The sequence below is a fragment of the Cyrtonyx montezumae genome, unplaced genomic scaffold, assembly GCF_038088225.1.
Source record: "Cyrtonyx montezumae isolate F1298 unplaced genomic scaffold, pur_monq_1.0 scaffold_10, whole genome shotgun sequence".
In the NCBI taxonomy this organism is placed as follows: Eukaryota; Metazoa; Chordata; class Aves; order Galliformes; family Odontophoridae; genus Cyrtonyx; species Cyrtonyx montezumae.
Window position 1 is genome coordinate 61,250,246 of NW_027071826.1, and position 22,308 is coordinate 61,272,553.

A 22,308-nucleotide genomic window follows, 5' to 3' on the forward strand; every position below is an offset into this window, starting at 1 on the left:
ACTATTCATTTCACGTTTCCCATTTAAATTTACTTCATTTCACATTTCATTACTTTTCATTTCACGTTTCACATTTAAATTTACTTCATTTCACATTTCATTTCTTTTCATTTCACGTTTCACATTTAAATTTACTTCATTTCACGTTTCATTACATTTTATTTCACGTTTCACAATTAAATTTACTTCATTTCACATTTCATTACATCTCATTTCTCGTTTCACATTTTAAGTTACTTCATTTAATAATTAATTACATTTCATTTCACGTTTCACATTTTAATTTACTTCATTTCACATTTCATTTCAAGTTTCACATTTAAATTTACTTCATTTCATATTTCATTTCATGTTTTACATTTAAATTTAATTCATTTCATATTTCATTTCACGTTTCACGTTTAAATTTACTTCTTTTTACATTTCATTTCACGTTTCCCATTGAATTTTACATTATTTCACATTTCATAACATGTTTCACTTTTAAATTTAGTTCATTTCACGTTTCATTTCATGTTTCACATTTATATTTATTTCATTTCACATTTCATTACATTTCATTTCACGTTTCACATTTAAATTTATTTCATTACTTTTTTCACTTTTAAATTACTTCATTTCACATTTCATAACATTTCAGACCATATTTCACTTTGAAATTTTCTTCATTAAATATTTTATAACATTTAATTCCACGTTTAACTTATATATTTACTTCATTTCACATTTCAATACTTTTTATTTCACGTTTCACATTTAAATTTACTTCATTTCACATTTCATTTGTTTTCATTTTACGTTTCACATTTAAATTTACTTTACTTCACAATTCATTGCTTTTTATTTCATTTTCCACATGTAAATTTTCTTCATTTCACATTTCATTGAATTTGATTTTACGTTTCACATTTATATTTATTTCATTTCAAATTTCATTAATTTTGATCTCACGTTTCACATTTAAATTTACTTCATATCACATTTCATTTTACGTTTCACATTTAAATTTATTTCATTTCACATTTCATTACACATTTCATACACTTCATATTTCATTTCAAGTTTCTCATTTTATTTCACATTTTATTACTTTTCAATTCTGTTTCACGTTTAAATTTACTTTATTTCACATTTCATTACTTTTCATATTTCATTTAATGTTCACATTTCATTTCACATTTCATTTCATAAATCATTACTTTCCTTTTTTCATTTCACGTTTCACATTTAAAATTTCTTCATTTCATATTACATTTCACGTTTGTCTTTTTAATTTACTTCATTTCACATTTCAATACTTTTTATTTCACGTTTCACATTTAAATTTACTTCATTTCACATTTCATTACTTTTAATTTCTCGTTTCACAATGAACCTTCATTTCACACTTCATTACTTTTCTTTTCATGTTTCAGATTTAAATTTTCTTCATTTCACATTTCATTATTCTTCATTTCACGTTCCACTTTTAAATTTAATTCATTTCACATTACATTAATTTTCATTTCACATTTCAAATTTAAATTTACTTCATTTCACATTTCATTACTTTTGATTTGTTCCACATTTAAATTTACTTCATTTCACATTTCATTAATTTTGATTTCACATTTCACATTTATATTAACTTCATTTCACATTTTGATTTACGTTTCAGATTTAAATTTACTTAATTACACTTTTCGCAGTTAAATTTACTTCATTTCACATTTCATTAATTTTGATTAAAAATTTCACATTTTAATTTACGTCATTTCACATTTCATTAATTCTGATTTTGCATTTCACATTTAAATTTACTTCATTTCACATTTCGATTTACGTTTCAAATTTAAATTTACTTCATTTCACATGTCATTAGTTTTCATTTCACATTTCATTACTTTTGATTTAATTTTTCACATTTAAATTTACTTCATTTCACATTACATTTATTTTGATTTACGTTTCACATTTAAATTTACTTCATTTCACATTTCGATTTACATTTCAGATTTTAATTTACTTCATTTCACATTCCAATAGCTTTCATTTCACGTTTCACATTTAAATTTACTTCATTTCACATTTCTTTACTTTTCAATTTTTGTTTCAAATTTAAATTTACTTCATTTCACATTTCATTACTTATTTCACGTTTTACATTTACTTTCACACTTAATTACACTTTTCATTATTTTCATATTTCATTTCAAGTTTCGCGTTTCATTTTTCTGTTCTTTTCACATTTTATTACTTTTCAATTCACGTTTCACATTTAAATTCACTTTATTTCACATTTCATGACATACGATATTTCATTTCAAGTTTCACATTTCATTTCACAAATCATTACGTTTCTTATTTCATTTCATGTTTCTCTTTTAAATTTACTTCATTTCACATTTCATTACTTTTGATTTAAATTTTCACATTTAAATTTACTTCATTTCACATTTCATTAATTTTGATTTTACTTTTCACATTTAAATTTACTTCATTTCACATTTCATTAATTAAGATTTCACGTTTCACATTTAAATTTACTACATTTCACATTTCGATTCACTTTTCAGATTTAAATTTATTTCATATCACATTTCATTACTTTTCATTTCACTTTTCAGATTTAAATTTATTTTATTCCACATTTCATTTCTTTTCATTTAATGTATAACATTTAAATTTACTTCATTTCACATTTCATTACATCTCATTTCTCGTTTCACATTTTAATTTACTTCATTTAATAATTCATTACATTTCATTTCACGTTTCACATTTAAATTTAATTCATTTCACATTTTATTCCAAGTTTCACATTTAAATTTACTTCATTTCATATTTCATTTCATGTTTTACATTTAAATTTAATTCGTTTCATATTTCATTTCACGTTTCACGTTTAAATTTACTTCTTTTCACATTTCTTTTCACGTTTCACATTTATATTTACTTCATTTCATATTTCATTTCAAGTTTCACATTTAAATTTACTTGATTTCACATTTCATTACACGTTTCACATTTAAATTTATTTCAGTTCACATTTCATTACATTTCATTTCTCGTTTCACATTTAAATTTATTTCATTTCTTGTTTCACATATAAATTACTTCATTTCGCATTTCATTACATATCGTTTCAACTTTCACATTTAAATTTAATTCATATCACATTTCATAACATTTCAGACCATATTTCACATTGAAATTTTCTTCATTAAATATTTTATAACATTTAATTCCATGTTTAACTTATATATTTACTTTATTTCACATTTCAATACTTTTCATTTCACATTTTACATTTAAATTTATTTCATTTCACATTTCATTACTATTTTCGTTTCAAATTTAAATTTACTTCATTTCACGTTTCATTACTTTTGATTAAACGTTTCACATTTACTTTTACTTCATCTCACATTTAATTAATTTTGATTTCACGTTCCACATTTAAATTTACTTCATTTCACATTTCATTAATTTTGAATTCACGTACACATTTAAATTTACTTCATTTCACGTTTCATTACTTTTCTTTTAATGATTCACATTTAAATTTACTTATTTTCACATTTCGATTCATGTTTCATATTTACATTTACTTCATTTCACATTTCATTTCACGTTCCACATTTAAATTTACTTCATTTCACATTTCGTTTCACATTTCAAATTTCAATTTACTTCATTTCACATTTCACTACATTTGATTTCACGTTTCACATTTAATTTTACTTCATTTCACATTTCATTATTTTTATTTCACATTTTGCATTTAAATTTACTTCATTTTACATTTCATTAGTTTTCATTTCACGTTTCACATTTAAATTTACTTCATTTCGCATTTCATTGTTTTTCATTTCAATTTTAATTGCTTTTCATTTCACGTTTCACATTTAAATGTACTTCATTTCACATTTCATTAATTTTGATTTCAAGTTTCACATTTAAACTTACTTCATTTCACATTTCATTACATTTCATTTCACGTTTCACATTTAAATTTACTTCATTTCACATTTCATTTATTTTGATTTCACGTTTCACATTTAAATGTACTTCATTTCACATTTCATAAACTTTCATCTCACGTTTCACATTAACATCTACTACATTTCACGTTTCGATTCACGTTTCAGATTTAAATTTCCTTCATTTCACAATTCATTACTTTTCATTCCACGTTTCTCATTTAAATCTACTTCATTTCACATATCATTACTTTTCATTTCAAGTTTCACATATAAATTTACTTCATTTCACATTTCATTAATTTATATTTCGCATTTCACATTTAAATTTTCTTCTTTTCACAATTTGTTTCACGTTTCAGATTTACATTTACTTAATTTCACTTTTCCTTACTTTTCATTTCATCTTTCACATTTAATTTTACTTCATTTCATATTCCATTTCCATTTCACGTTTCTCATTTAAATTAACTTCATTTCACATTTCATTACGTTTCATTTCACGTTTCACATTTAAATTTTCTTCATTTCACATTTCATTACGTTTCATTTCACATTTCACGTTTAAATTTACTTCCATTCGCGTTTCATTAATTTTGATTTCATGTTCCACATTTAAATTTACTTCATTTCACATTTCATTTCACATTTCACATTTAAATTTACTTCATTTCACATTTCATTTCACGATTCACATTTAAATTTACTTCTTTTCAAATTTTATTACTTTACTTATTTCAAATTTCACATCTCATTTCACATTTTATTTCACAAATCATTAGTTTTCTTATTTCATTTCACGTTTCACATCTAAATATAATTCATTTCACATTTCATTTCTCGTTTCACATTTAAATTTACTTTATTGCACATTTCATTTCCTTTCATTTCAAATTTCACATTTAAATTTAATTCATTTAACATTCCATTATTTTTAAATATTCTTTTCACATTTAAATTTTCTACATTTCACTTACCATTACTTTTCATTTCTCATTTCACATTTAAAATTACTCCATTTTACATTTCATTACTTTTCATTTCACGTTTCACATTTAAATTTACTTCATTTCACATTTCATTTTTCACATTTAAATGTACTTCATTTCACATTTCATTAATTTTGATTTCACGTTTCACATTTAAATGTACTTCATTTCACATTTCATTCATTTTGATCTCACGTTTCACATTTAAATTTACTTCATTTCACATTTCGATTCACGTTTCAGATTTAAATTTACTTCATTTCACATTTCATTACTTTTCATTCCACGTTTCTCATTTTATTTTACTTCATTTCACATTTCATTACTTTTCATTTCAAGTTTCACATTTAAATTTACTTCATCTCACATTTCATTAATTTTGATTGTACCTTTCACATTTAAATTTACTTCATTTCCCATTTCATTAATTTTGATTTTACCTTTCACATTTAAATTTACTTCATTTCACATTTCATTTCACGTTTCACATTTAAATTTATTTCATTTCACATTTCATTAATTTTGATTTTACCTTTCACATTTAAATTTACTTCATTTCACATTTTATTAATTTTGACTTAACGTTCCACATTTAAATTTACTTAATTTCACATTTCATTAATTTTTATTTCGCGTTTCACATTTAAATTTTCTTCTTTTCCCATTATCTTTCACGTTTCTGATTTAAATTTACTTCATTTCACATTTCATTACTTTTCATTTCAAGTTTCACATTTAAATTTACTTCATTTCACATTTCATTAATTTTGACTTAACGTTCCACATATAAATTTACTTCATTTCACATTTCATTAATTTTTATTTCGCGTTTCACATTTAAATATTCTTCATTTCACATTTCATTACTTTTCATTTCATTTTTCACATTTAATTTTCATTTCATATTCCATTTCCATTTCACGTTTCACATTTAAATTAACTTCATTTCACATTTCATTACATTTCATTTCACGTTTCACATTTAAATTTACTTCAATTCGCGTTTCTTTAATTTTAATTTCACGTTCCACATTTAAATTTACTTCATTTCACATTTCATTTCACGTTTCACATTTAAATTAACTTCATTTCACATTTCATTTCACGATTCACATTTAAATTTAATTCTTTTCAGATTTTATTACTTCACTTATTTCAAGTTGCACATCTCATTTCACATTTTATTTCACAAATTATTTCTTTTCTTATTTCATTTCACGTTTCACATTTAAATTTACTACTATTCACATTTCATTTCTCTTTTCACATTTAAATTTACTTCATTTTACATTTCATTACATTTGATTTCATGTTTCACATTTAAATTTACTTCATTTCATATTTCATTTTTCACAATTAAATTTACTTCATTTCATTATTATTCATTTCACGTTTCAGATTTAAATTTACTTCATTTCACATTTCATTACTTTTCATTTCACGTTTCACATTTAAATTTATTTCATTTCTTGTTTCACATTTAAATTACTTGATTTCACATTTCATTATATATCATTTCACGTTTCACATTTAAATTTACTTCATTTCACTTTATTATTTTACTTATTTCATGTTTTGAATTTCGGTTGACGTTTTGGTTGGCGTTTTGGTTGGCGTTTTGGTTGGCGTTTTGGTTGGCGTTTTGGTTGGCGTTTTGGTTGGCGTTTTGGTTGGCGTTTTGGTTGGCGTTTTGGTTGGCGTTTTGGTTGGCGTTTTGGTTAGCGTTTTGGTTGACGTTTGACATTGCAGTTGAAGTTTCATTTCAAATTTTATACATTTCTTATTTCATTTCTCGTTTTACATTTAAATTTACTTCATTTCACATTTAATTACATTTCATTTCACGTTTCACATTTAAATTTACTTCATTTCACATTTCAGTACATTTCATTTCGCGTTTCACATTTTAATTTTCTTCCTTTCACTTTTCATTACTTTTCATTTCTCGTTTCACATTTATATTTACTTCATTTCACATTTCATTCCACGTTTCACATTTTAATTTATTTCATTTCACATTTCATTAATTTCGATTTCACGTTTCACATTTAAATATACTACATTTCACATTTCGATTCACGTTTCACATTTATATTTACTTCATTTCACATTGCATTACTTTTCATTTAATGTTTCAAATTTAATTTTACTTCACATCACATTTCATTACTTTTCATTTCGCGTTTCACATTTAAATCTACTTCATTTCACATTTCATTACATTTCCATTTTCGTTTCACATTTAAATTTACTTCATTTCACATTTCATTACATTTCATTTCACGTTTCACTTTTTAATTTACTTCATTTCACGTTTCATTACTTTTCATTTCACGTTTCACATTTAAATTTACTTCATTTCACATTTGATTACATTTGATTTCACGTTTAACATTTAAATTTACTTCATTTCACATTTCATTACTTTTAAATTCAAGTTCCACATTTAAATTTAATTCATTTCACATTTCATTACTTTTCATTTCAAGTTTCACATTTAAATTTACTTCATTTCACATTTCATTAATTTTCATTTCACGTTACACTTTTTAATTTACTTCATTTCACGTTTCATTACTTTTTATTTCACGTTTCACATTTAAATTTACTTCATTTCACATTTGATTACATTTGATTTCACGTTTAACATTTAAATTTACTTCATTTCACATTTCATTACTTTTAAATTCAAGTTCCACATTTAAATTTAATTCATTTCACATTTCATTACTTTTCATTTCAAGTTTCACATTTAATTTACTTTATTTCACATTTCATTAATTTTCATTTCAAGTTTCACATTTAAATTTACTTCATTTCACATTGCATTACATTTTGATTTCACGTTTCACATTTAAATTTACTACATTTCAAATTTTGATTCACGTTTCAGATTTAAATTTACTTCATTTCACATTTCATTACATTACATTTCGAGTTACACATTTAAATTTACTTCGTTTCACATTTCATTACTTTTAAATTTTCTTTTCACAGTTAAATTTCCTTCAGATCTTATTTCATTACTTTTCATTTCAAGTTTCACTTTTAAATTTCCTTCATTTTTCGTTTCACGTTTATGTCATTTTACTTTTCATTACATTTCATTTTTCGTTCCACATTTAATTTTACTTTATTTCTCATTTCATTTCACGTTTCACATTTAAATTAACTTGATTTTATATTTAATTTCACGTTTCACATATAAATTTACTTCATTTCACATTTCATTTGTTTTCAATTCACGTTTCAAATTTATATTAACTTCATTTAACATTTCATTACTTTTCATTTTTTGTTCCAAATTTAAATTTTATTCATTTCACTTTTCATTACTTTTGATTACACTTTTCGCATTTAAATTTACTTCATTTCACATTTCATTACTTTTCATTTCGCTTTTCATATTTAAATTTACGTCATTTCACATTTCATTACTTTTGATTTCGCGTTTCACATTTAATTTTACTTCATTTCACATTTCATTTCTCGTTTCACATTCAAATTTACTTCATTGCACATTTCATACTTTTCATTTATAGTTTCACGTTTAAATTTACTTCATTTCACTTTCAATTACTTTTAAATTTTCTTTTCACATTTAAATTTTCTACATTTCACTTACCATTACTTTTCATTTCTCATTTCACATTTAAAATTACTCCATTTTACATTTCATTAATTTTCATTCCACGTTTCACATTTCAATTTACTTCATTTCACATTTCATTTTTCACTTTTAAATTTACTTCATTGCACATTTCATTTTTGATTTCACGTTTCACATTTAAATGTACTTCATTTCAAATTTCATTAAATTTGATTTCACGTTTCACATTTAATTTTACTTCATTTCACATTTCATTACATTTCATTTCACGTTTCACAATTAAATTTACTTCATTTCATATTTCATTACATTTCATTTCACATTTCACATTTAAATTTACTTCATTTTAAATTTCGATTTATGTTTCAGATTTAAATGTACTTCATTTCACGTTTCACATTTAAATCTACTTCATTTCACATTTCATTACTTTTGATTTCATTTTTCACTGTTAAATTTACTTAATTTCACATTTCATTACTTTTCATTTCACGTTTCACATTTAAATTTACTTCATTTCACATTTCATTACTTTTCATTCCACGTTTCACATTTAAAATTACTTCATTTCACATTTCATTACTCTTGATTTCATTTTTCACAGTTAATTTTTATATCATTTCACATTTAATTAATTTTGATTTCACTTTTAACATTTAAATTTACTTCATTTCACATTTCATTATTTTCGATTTCACGTTTCAAATTTAAATTTACTTCATTTCACATTTCATTACTTTTAAATTTTCTTTTCACATTTAAATTTCATTCACATCACATTTCATTTCTTTTCATTTTAAGTTTCACTTTTAAATTTCCTTCATTTTTCGTTTCACATTTATTTCATTTCACTTTTCATTACATTTCATTTCTCGTTTCACATTTAATTTTACTTCATTTCTCATTTCATTTCCTGTTACACATTTAAATTAACTTGATTTTATATTTCATTATCATGTTTTACATTTAAATTATCTTAAATTCACATTTCAATTTTCTTCATTTCACATTTCATTTCATGTTTCACATTTTAATTTACTTCATTTCACATTTCATTACTTTTCATTTCACTTTTCACTTTTAAATTTTCTTCATTTCACATTTCATTACATTTCATTTCAAGTTTCTCTTTTTAATTTTCTTCATTTCACGTTTCATCAATTTTCATTTCATTTTTAAGATTTAAATTTACTTCATTACACACTTCATTAAATTTAATTTCAAGTTTCACATTTAAATTTACTTCATTTCACATTTCATTACTTCTCATTTCTCGTTTCACATTTAAATTTACTTCAATTCACATTTCAATAATTTTGATTTCAAGTTTCACATTTAAATTTACTTCATTTCACATTATATTACTTTTCAATTCAGGTTTCACATTTATATTTACTTCATTTCACATTTCATTACTTTTAGTTTTCGTTTCAATTTTAAATTTACTTCATTTCACATTTCATTACATTTAATTTCACGTTTCACATTTAAATTTACTTCATTTCACATTTCATTACTTTTAATTTTAGTTTCAAATTTAAATTTACTTCATTTCACATTTCATTACATTTTATCTCATGTTTCACATTTAAATTTCCTTCATTTCACATTTCATTACTTTTCATTTCAAGTTTCACTTTTAAATTTTCTTCATTTCACATTACATTTCACGATTCACATTTAAATTTACTTCTTTTCAAATTTTATTACTTACTTATTTCAAGTTTCACATCTCATTTCACATTTATTTCACAAATCATTACTTTTCTTATTTCATTTCAGGTTTCACATTTAAATTTAATTCATTTCACATTTCAATTCACGTTTCACATTTAAATTTACTTCATTACACATTTCATTTCACGTTTCACATTTAAATTTACTTCATTACACATTTCATTTCACGTTTCACATTTAAATTTACTTTATGTCAAATTTCATTTCACGTTTCACATTTAAATTTATTTCATTTTACGTTTCACATTTATATTTATTCATTTCACATTTCATTAATTTTCATTTCGCTTTTCACATTTAAATTTACGTCATTTCCCATTTCATTACTTTTGATTTCGCTTTTCACATTTAATTTTACTTCATTTCACATTTCATTCCTCGTTTCACATTTAAATTTACTTCATTTCACATTTCATACTTTTCATTTCTAGTTTCACGTTTAAATTTACTTCATTTCACATTCCATTATTTTTAAATTTTCTTTTCACATTAAAATTTTCTACATTTCACTTACCATTACTTTTCATTTCTCATTTCACATTTAAAATTACTCCATTTTACATTTCATTAATTTTTATTTCACGTTTCACATTTAAATTTACTTCATTTCACATTTCATTTTTCACATTTAAATTTACTTCACTCCACATTTCATTAAATTTGATTTCACGTTTCACATTTAAATTTACTTCATTTCATATTTCATTACATTTCATTTCACGTTTCACATTTAACTTCTCTTCATTTCACATTTCATTACTTTTCTTTTAATGTTTCACATTTAAATATACTTCATTTCAAATTTCGATTAACGTTTAAGTTTTAAATTTACTTCATTTCACGTTTCACATTTAAATCTACTTCATTTCACATTTCATTACTTTTTATTTCACGTTTCACATTTATAATTACTTCATTTCACATTTCATTACCTTTCATTTCACGTTTCACATTTAGATTTACTTCTTTTCACATTTCTATTCACGTTTCATATTTATATTTAATTCATTTCACATTTCTTTACATTTCATTTCACGTTTTACATTTAAATTTTTTTCATTTCACATTTCATTACTTTTCATTTCATGTTTCACATTTAAATTTACTTCACGTTTCATTACATTTGATTTCATTTTTAACATTTAAATTTACTTCATTTCAAGATTAATTAATTAATATAACGTTTCACATTTAAATTAACTTCATTTCACATTTCATTATTTTCATTTCATGTTTCACATTTAAAGTTACTTCATTTCACCTTTCATTTCCATTTCAAGTTTCACATTTAAATTTACTTCATTTCACATTTCATTACATTTGATTTCACGTTTCACATTTAAATTTACTTCATTTCACATTTCATTACATCTCATTTCTCGTTTCACATTTTAATTTACTTCATTTAATAATTCATTACATTTCATTTCACGTTTCACATTTAAATTTACTTCATTTCATATTTCATTTCATGTTTTACATTTAAATATAATTTGTTTCATATTTCATTTCACGTTTCACGTTTAAATTTACTTCTTTTAACATTTCATTTCACGTTTCACATTTAAATTTAGTTCATTTCACATTACATTTCATGTTTCACATTTAAATTTACGTCATTTCACATTTCATTACTTTTGATTTGTTTCACATTTAATTTTACGTTATTTCACATTTAATTAACTTTGTTTTCACGTTCCACATTTAAATATATTTCATTTAAAATTTTATATTTCACATTTAAATTTACTTCGTTTCACATTTCATTACTTTTGATTTCATGTTTCTCATTTAAATTTACTTCATTTCACATTTCATTAATTTTGATTTCACGTTTCATTAATAATAAAATTAATATATAATTAACTATTAATTATTATTAATAATATAATTAATAAATAATTAATTATAAAATTAATAATTTCATTACTTTTGGTTTCACATTTAAATTTACTAAATTTCACATTTCGATTCAAGATTCAGATTTAAATTTACTTCATTTCACATTGCATTGCTTTTCATTTCATGTTTCTCATTTAAATTCACTTCATTTCACATTTCATTACTTTTCATTTTATGTTTCACATTTAAATTCACTTTCACATTTCATTAATTTTACTTTCACGTTTCACATTTAAATTTAGTTCAATTCGCATTTCATTAAATTTGCTTTCACGTTTCACATTTAAATTTACTTCATTTCACATTTCATTAATTTTGATTTCACGTTTCAAATTTAGTTTTACTTCATTTCACATTACATTATTTTTTAATTCAGGATTCACATTTAAATGTACTACTTTTCACATTTCATTAGTATTCTTTTCCTGTTTATCATTTAAATTTACTTAAAATCATATTTCATTATTATTCATTTCATGATTCACATTTAAATTTACTTCATTTCACATTTCATTACATTTAATTTCATGTTTCACATTTAAATTTACTTCATTTCACATTTTATTTCAAGTTTCACATTTAAATTTACTTCATTTCACATTTCGATTCACGTTTCAGGTTAAAATTTACTTCATTTCACATTTCATTTTTTTTAAATTCACGTTTCAGATTTAAATTTATCTCACATTTCATTACTTTTCATTTTTTATTTCTAATTTAAATTTAATTCATTTCATATTTGATTACTTTTGATTACACTTTACACATTTAAATTTACTTCATTTCACATTTCATTACATTTCTTTTCACGTTTCACATTTAAATTTACTTCATTTCACATTTCATTTCACGTTTCACATTTAAATTTCATTCTTTTCAAATTTTATTACTTATTTCAAGTTTCACATCGCATTTCACATTTTATTTTACAAATCATGTCTAATTTAAATTTAAGTTTCACATTTAAATTTACCTCATTGCACATTTCGATTCACGTTTCACATTTAAATTTACTTCATTTCACATATCATTACTTTTCATTCCACGTTTCTCATTTAAATTTACTTCATTTCACATTTCATTCATTTTGATTTTACCTTTCACATTAAATTTTACTTCATTTCACATTTCATTACATTTCATTTCACATTTCACGTTTAAATTTACTTCAATTCGCGTTTCATTAATTTTGATTTCACGTTCCACATTTAAATTTACTTCATTTCACATTTCATTTCACGTTTCACATTTAAATTTACTTCATTACACATTTCATTTTTCACATTTAAATTTACTTCATTTCATTAATATTCATTTCACGTTTCAGATTTAATTTTACTTCATTTCACATTTCATTACTTTTCATTTCACGCTTCACATTTAAATATAATTCATTTCAAATTTCATTACTTTTCATTACACGTTTCAAATTTAAATTTACTTCATTTCACATTTCATTACATTTCATTTCAAGTTTCACATTTAAATTTATTTCATTTCACATTTCAATAAATTTCATTTCAAGTTCCACATTTAAATTTCCTTCATTTCACATTACATTTCCATTTCACAATTCACATTTAAATTTACTTCATTTTACATTTCATTAATTTTGATTTCAAATTTCACATTTACATTTACTTCATTTCACATTTCGATTCACGTTTCAGGTTAAAATTTACTTCATTTCACATTTGATTACATTTGGTTTCACGTTTAACATTTAAATTTACTTCATTTCACATTTCATTAATTTTCATTTCATGTTTCACATTTAAATTGACATCATTTCACATTTCATTAGTTTTAATTTCAATTTCCACAATTAAATTTAATACATATCACATTTCATTACTTTTCTTTTCACGTTTCACATCTATATTTACTTCATTTCCCGTTTCATTACATTTCTTTTCTCGTTTCACGTTTAAATTTACTTCTTTTCAAATTTCATTTCTCGTTTCACATTTAAATTTACTTCATTTCATATTTCATTTTACGTTTCACATTTAATTGTATTTCATTTAACGTTTCATAGCATTTTATTTCACGTTTCTCAGTTAAATTTCCTTCAGTTCACATTTCATTACTTTTGATTTCACGTTTCACATTTAAATTTACTTCATTTCACATTTCATTTAATTTTATTTCACGTATCACATTTAAATTTACTTCATTTCACGTTTCATTACTTTTCGTTTAATGATTCACATTTAAATTTACTTCATTTCACATTTCATTACTTTTCATTTCAAGTTTCACTTTTAAATTTACTTCATTTCACATTCAATTACTTTTAAATTTTCCTTTCACATTTAAATTAACTTCATTTCACATTTCATTTAGCGTTTCACGTTTCACATTTAAATACACTTCATTTCACATTTCATTTAGCGTTTCACATTTAAATTTACTTCATTTCACATTTCATTTCACGTTTCACATTTAAATTTAATGCATTTCACATTTCAATTCACGTTTCACATTTAAATTTACTTCATTTCAAATTTCATTTAACGTTTCATATTTAAATACACTTCATTTCACATTTCATTTCGCTTTTCACATTTAAATTTACTTCATTTCACATTTCGATTCACGTTTCACATTTAAAGTTACTTCATTTCACATTTCATTACATTTTATTGCACGTTTCACTTTTAATTTAACTTCATTTCTCATTTCATTTCCCGTTTCACATTTAAATTTACTTCATTTCATATTTCATTTTCCGTTTCACATTTAATTGTATTTCATTTAAAGTTTCATAGCATTTTATTTCACGTTTCTCAGTTAAATTTCCTTCAGTTCACATTTCATTACCTTTCATTTCAAGTTTCACATTTAAATTTACTTCATTTCACATTCCATTATATTTAAATATTCTTTTCACATTTAAATTTTCTAAATTTCACTTACCATTACTTTACATTTCTCATTTCACATTTAAAATTACTCCATTTTACATTTCATTAATTTTCATTCCACGTTTCACATTTAAATTTACTTCATTTCACATTTCATTTTTCACATTTAAATGTATTTCATTTCACTTTTCATTAATTTTGATTTCACGTTTCACATTTAAATTTACTTCATTTCACATTTCATAACATTTCATTTCACGTTTCACATTAAAATTTACTTCATTTCACATTTCATTACTTTTAATTTTTGTTTCAAATTTAAATATACTTCATTTAACTTTTCATTACATTTCTTTTCATGTTTCACTTTTAAATTTACTTCTTTTCACATTTCTATTCACATGTCATATTTAACTTTACTTCATTTCACATTTCATTACATTTTATTTGTTGTTTCACATTTAAATTTACTCATTTTCTCATTTCTTTTTTCACGTTTAAATTTACTTCATTTCACATTTCATTACTTTTAATTTTCGTTTCAATATTAAATTTACTTCACTTCGCTTTTCATTTCATTACATTTCACGTTTCACATTTTAATTTACTTCATTTCACATTTCATTACTTTTGATTTCATTTTCTACATTCAAATTTACTTCATTTCACATTTCATTTCACATTTCACATTTAAATTTACTTCATTTCACATTTCATTACTTTTCATTTCACGTTTCACATTTAAATTTACTTCATTTCACTTTTCATTAATTTTGATTTTACGTTACACATTTAAATTTACTTCATTTCACATTTCATTACTTTTCTTTATTCGTTTGAAATTTAAATTTACTTCATTTCACATTTTTTTTACTTTTCATTTCACGTTTCATATTAAATTTACTTCATTACACTTTATTATATTACTTATTTCATGTTTTATATTTCGGTTGACGATTCGGTTGACGTTTCGGTTGACGTTTGACTTTTCGTTTGACGTTTGACTTTTCGTTTGACGTTTCATTTTACATTTCATTACTTTTCATATTTCATTTCTCGTTTCAAATTTAAATTTTCTTCATTTCACGTTTCATTACTTTCCTTTTCACGTTTCACATTAATTTATTTATTTTCACATTTCTATTCAATTTTCATATTTAAATTTACTTAATTTCACATTTCATTACATTTCATTTCATGTTTCACATTTAAATTTACTTCATTTCACATTTCACTAATTATGATTTCACGTTTCACATTTATATTTACTTCATTTCACATTATATTACTTTTCAATTCAGGTTTCATATTTATATTTACTTCATTTCACATTTCATTTCAAGTTTCACATTTTAATATATTTTATTTCACATTTCATTAATTTTCATTTCACGTTTCACATTAAAATTTACTTCATTTCACATTTCATTACTTTTAATTTTCGTTTCAAATTTAAATATACTTCATTTAACTTTTCATTACTTTTCTTTTCATGTTTCACTTTTAAATTTACTTCATTTCACATTTCATTTTTCACATTTAAATGTTCTTCATTTCACATTTCATTAATTTTGATTTCACGTTTCAGATTTAAACTTACTTCATTTCACATTTCATTAGTTTTGATTTCAAATTTCTCATTAAAATTTACTTCATTTCACATTTCATTACATTTCATTTCACGTTTCACCTTTAAATATACATCATTTCACATTTAATTTTGATTTCAGGTTTCACATTTAAATGTACTTCATTTCACATTTCATAAATTTTGATCTCACGTTTCACATTAAAATTTACTACATTTCACTTTTCGAATCACGTTTCAGATTTAAATTTACTTCATTTCACAATTCATTACTTTTCATTCCACGTTTCTCATTTAAATTTACTTCATTTCACATATCATTAATTTTCATTTTAAGTTTCACATTTAAATTTACTTCATTTCACATTTCATTAATTTTGATTTTACCTTTCACATTCAAATTTACTTCATTTCACATTTCATTAATTTTGATTTTACCTTTCACATTAAAATTTACTTCATTTCACATTTCATTACATTTCATTACACATTTCACGTTTAAATTTACTTCAATTCGCGTTTCATTAATTTTGATTTCACGTTCCATATTTAAATTTACTTGATTTCACATTTCATTTCACGATTCACATTTAAATTTAATTCTTTTCAAATGTTATTAATTACTTATTTCAAGTTTCACATCTCATTTCACATTTTATTTCACAAATCATTACTTTTCCTATTTCATTTCACGTTTCACATTTAAATTTAATTCATTTCACATTTCATTTCACGTTTCACATTTAAATTTACTTCATTTCACATTTCATTTCATGTTTCACATTTAATTTTACTTCATTTCGTATTCCATTTCCATTTCATGTTTCACATTTTAATTAACTTCATTTCACATTTCATTACATTTCATTTCACGTTTCACATTTAAATTTACTTCATTTCACATTTCATTTCACGATTCACATTTAAATTTACTTCATTTCACATTTCATTTCACGATTCACATTTAAATTTACTTCTTTTCAAATGTTATTACGTTACTTATTTCAAGTTTCACATCTCATTTCACATTTTATTTCACAAATCATTACTTTTCTTATTTCATTTCACATTTCACATTTAAATTTAATTCATTGCACATTTCAATTCACGTTTCACATTTAAATGTACTACTTTTCACATTTCATTTCGCTTTTCACATTTAAATTTACTTCATTTCACATTTCGATTCACGTTTCACATTTAAATTTACTTCATTCACATTTCATTACCTTTTATTGCACGTTTCACTTTTAATTTAACTTCATTTCTCATTTCATTTCCCGTGTCACATTTAAATTTACTTCATTTTATATTTCATTTTCCGTTTCACATTTAATTGTATTTCATTTAACGTTTCATAGCATTTTATTTCACGTTTCTTAGTTAAATTTCCTTCAGTTCACATTTCATTACTTTTGATTTCACGTTTCACATTCAAATTTATTTCATTTCACATTTCATTTAATTTGATTTCACGTTTCACATTTAAATTTACTTCATTTCACGTTTCATTACTTTTCTTTTAATGATTCACATTTAAATTTACTTCATTTCACATTTCATTACTTTTCATTTCACGTTTCACTTTTAAATTCATTTCACATACAATTACTTTTAAATTTTCTTTGCACATTTAAATTTACTTCATTTCACATTTCATTACTTTTCATTTCACGTTTCACATTTAAATACACTTCATTTCACATTTCATTTCACGTTTCACATCTAAATTTAGTTCATTTCACATTTCATTTCACGTTTCACATTTAAATTTAGTTCATTCTACGTTTCACATTTATATTTATTCATTTCACATTTCATTTCTCGTTTCACATTTAAATTTACTTCATTGTACATTTCATTACCTTTCATTTCATGTTTCACATTTAAATTTTCTTCATTTCACATTCCATTTTTTTAAATATTCTTTTCACATTTAAATTTTCTACATTTCACTTACCATTACTTTTCATTTCTCATTTCACATTAAAAATTACTCCATTTTACATTTCATTAATTTTCATTCCACGTTTCACATTTAAATGTACTTCATTTCACATTTCATTTTTCACATTTAAATGAACTTCATTTCACATTTCATTAAATTTGATTTCACGTTTCACATTTAAATGTACTTCATTTCACATTTCATTAATTTTGATTTCAAACTTCACATTTAAACTTACTTCATTTCACATTTCATAACTTTTCATCCCACGTTTAACATTTAAATTTACTTCATTTCACATTTCATTATTTTAATTTTCGTTTCAATTTTAAATTTACTTCATTTCACATTTCATTAATTTTTATTTCACGTTTCACTTTTAAATTTACTTCATTTCACCTTTCATTAATTTCGATTTAACGTTTCACATTTGAATTTACTACATTTCACTTTAAGATTCACTTTTCAGATTTAAATTTATTTCATTTCACATTTCATTAGTTTTCATTTCACGTTTCACATTTAAATTTACTTCTTTTCACATTTCATTATTTTTCATTTCATGTTTCACATTTAAATTTACTTCATTTCACATTTCATTACTTTTCATTTCATGTTTCACATTTAAAATTACTTCATTTCACATTTCATTACTTTTCATTTCGCGTTTCACATTTAAATTTACTTCAATTCACATTTCATTAATTTTGTTTTCACGTTTTGCATTTAAATTTTCTTCATTTCACATTTCATTAATTTTGATTAAACGTTTCACATTTATATTTACTTCATTTCACATTTCATTAATATTGATTTCACATTTCACATTTAAATTTACTTCATTTCACTTTTCATTAATTTTGCTTTCACGTTTCACATTTAAATTTACTTCATTTCACATTTCGATTTACGTTTCAGATTTAAATTTACTTCATTTCACGTTTCACATTTAAATTTACTTCATTTCACATTTCATTAGTTTTCATTTCATGTTTCACATTTAAATTTACTTCATATCACTGTTCGATTCACGTTTCAGATTTAAATTTACTTCATTTCACATTTCATTAATTTTGATTAAACGTTTCACATTTATATTTACTTCATTTCACATTTCATTAATATTGATTTCACATTTCACATTTAAATTTACTTCTTTTCACTTTTCATTAATTTTGATTTCACGTTTCACATTTAAATTTACTTCATTTCACATTTTATTTCACGTTTCACATTTAAATTTACTTTATATCACATTTCATTTCACGTTTCACATTTAAATTTAGTTCATTTCACGTTTCATTTCACGTTTCACATTTAAATTTATTTCATTTTACGTTTCACATTTATATTTATTCATTTCACATTTCATTACTTTTCATTTCGCTTTTCACATTTAAATTTACTTCATTTCACATTTCATTAATTTTGCTTAAACGTTTCACATTTAAATTTACTTCATTTCACATTTCGATTCACGTTTCAGATTTAAATTTACTTCATTTCACATTTCATTTCGCGTTTCACATTTCAATTTAATACATTTCACATTACATTTCATGTTTCCCATTTAAATTTACTTCATTTCACATTTCATTACTTTTCATTTCACGTTTCACATTTAAATTTTTTTCATTTCACATTTCATTACTTTTCATTTCATGTTTCACATTTAAATTAACTTCATTTCACATTTCATTACTTTTCATTTCACATTTTACATTAAAATTTACATCATTTCACATTTCATTATTTTTATTTTTTTTTTTTACTTTAAATTTACTTCATAACATATCTCATTATTTTGATTTCACGTTTCACATTTAAATTTACTTCATTTCACATTTCATTAATTTTGATCTCACGTTTCACATTTCAATTTACTTCATTTCACATTTCATTACTTTGATTTCATTTTTGTTTGTTAAATTTACATAATTTCACAATTAATTTTGATTTCACGTTTCACATTTAAATTTACTTCATTTCACATTTCATTACTTTTCATTTCACGTTTCACATTTAAATTTTCTTCATATCACATTTCATTACATTTCATTTCAAGTTTCTCATTTAAATTTACTTCACTCCACATTTGATTACATTTGATTTCACGTTTCAGATTTAAATTTACTTCATTTCACATTTCATTACATTTCATTTCTAGTTTAACATTTATATTTTCTTCATTTCACATTTCATTTAACGTTTCATATTTAAATTTACTACCTTTCACATTTCATTACTTCTCATTTCTCGTTTCACATTTAAATTTACTTCATTTCACATTTCATTAATTATGATTTCACGTTTCACATTTAAATTTACTTCAATTCACATTTAATTAATTTTGATTTCTAGTTTCACATTAAAATTTACTTCATTTCACATTATATTACTTTTCAATTCAGGTTTCACATTTATATTTACTTCATTTCACATTTCATTCCACGTTTCACATTTTAATTTATTTCATTAAACATTTCATTGCATTTCATTTCACGTTTCATATTTAAATTTACTTCATTTCACATTTCAATAATTTCGAATTCACGTTTCACATTTAGATTTATTACATTTCACATTTCGATTCACGTTTCAGATTTAAATTTACTACATTACACATTTCATTACTTTTCATTTCATATTTCACATTAAAAGTTACATCATTTCACATTTCATTACATTTAGATTAACGTTTCAGATTGAAATTTACTTCATTTCACATTTCATTACTTTTAATTTTTTGTTTCAAATTTAAATTTACTTCATTTCGCATTTGATTACTTTTGATTTCACTTTTCACATTTAATTTTTCTTCTTTTCACATTCAATTACTTTTAAATTTTCTTTTCACATTTGTATTTACTTCATATCACATTTCATTACATTTCATTTCTCGTTTCACGTTTAATTTTACTTTATTTCTCATTTCATTTCGCGTTTCACATTTCAATTTTCTTCATTTCACATTTCATTTCCCGTTTCACATTTAAATTTACTTCATTTTACATTTCATTTAGAGTTTCACCTTTTTATGTACTTTATTTCACATTTCATTAATTTTAATTACATGTTTCACATTCAAATTTACTTCATTTCACATTTCATAACTTTTCATTTCACGTTTAACAATTAAATTTACTTCATTTCACATTTCATTACTTCTAATTTTCGTTTCAAATTTTAATTTTCTTCATTTCACATTTCATTACATTTCATGTCACGTTTCACATTTAAATGTACTTTATTTCATGTTTCATTTTTCACATTTAAATTTACTTCATTTCACATTTAATTTATTTTGAATTCACGTTTCACAATTAAATTTACTTAATTCCACATTTCATTAATTTTGATTTCACATTTCACAATTAAATTTATTACATTTCACATTTCGATTCACGTTTCAGATTTAAATTTATTTCATTTCGCATTTCATTACTTTTATTTTCGTTTCAAATTTAAATCTTTTTCATTTCATGTTTCATTACTTTTCATTTCACGTTTCACAGTTAAATTTACTTCATTTCACGTTTCATTACACTCGATTTAATTTTTAACATTTAAATTTACTTAATTTCAAAATTAATTAATTAATATAACGTTTCACATTTAAATTTACTTCATTTCACATTTCATTACTTTTAAATTCTCGTTTCTCAATTAACCTTCATTTCACACTTCATTACTTTTCTTTTCACG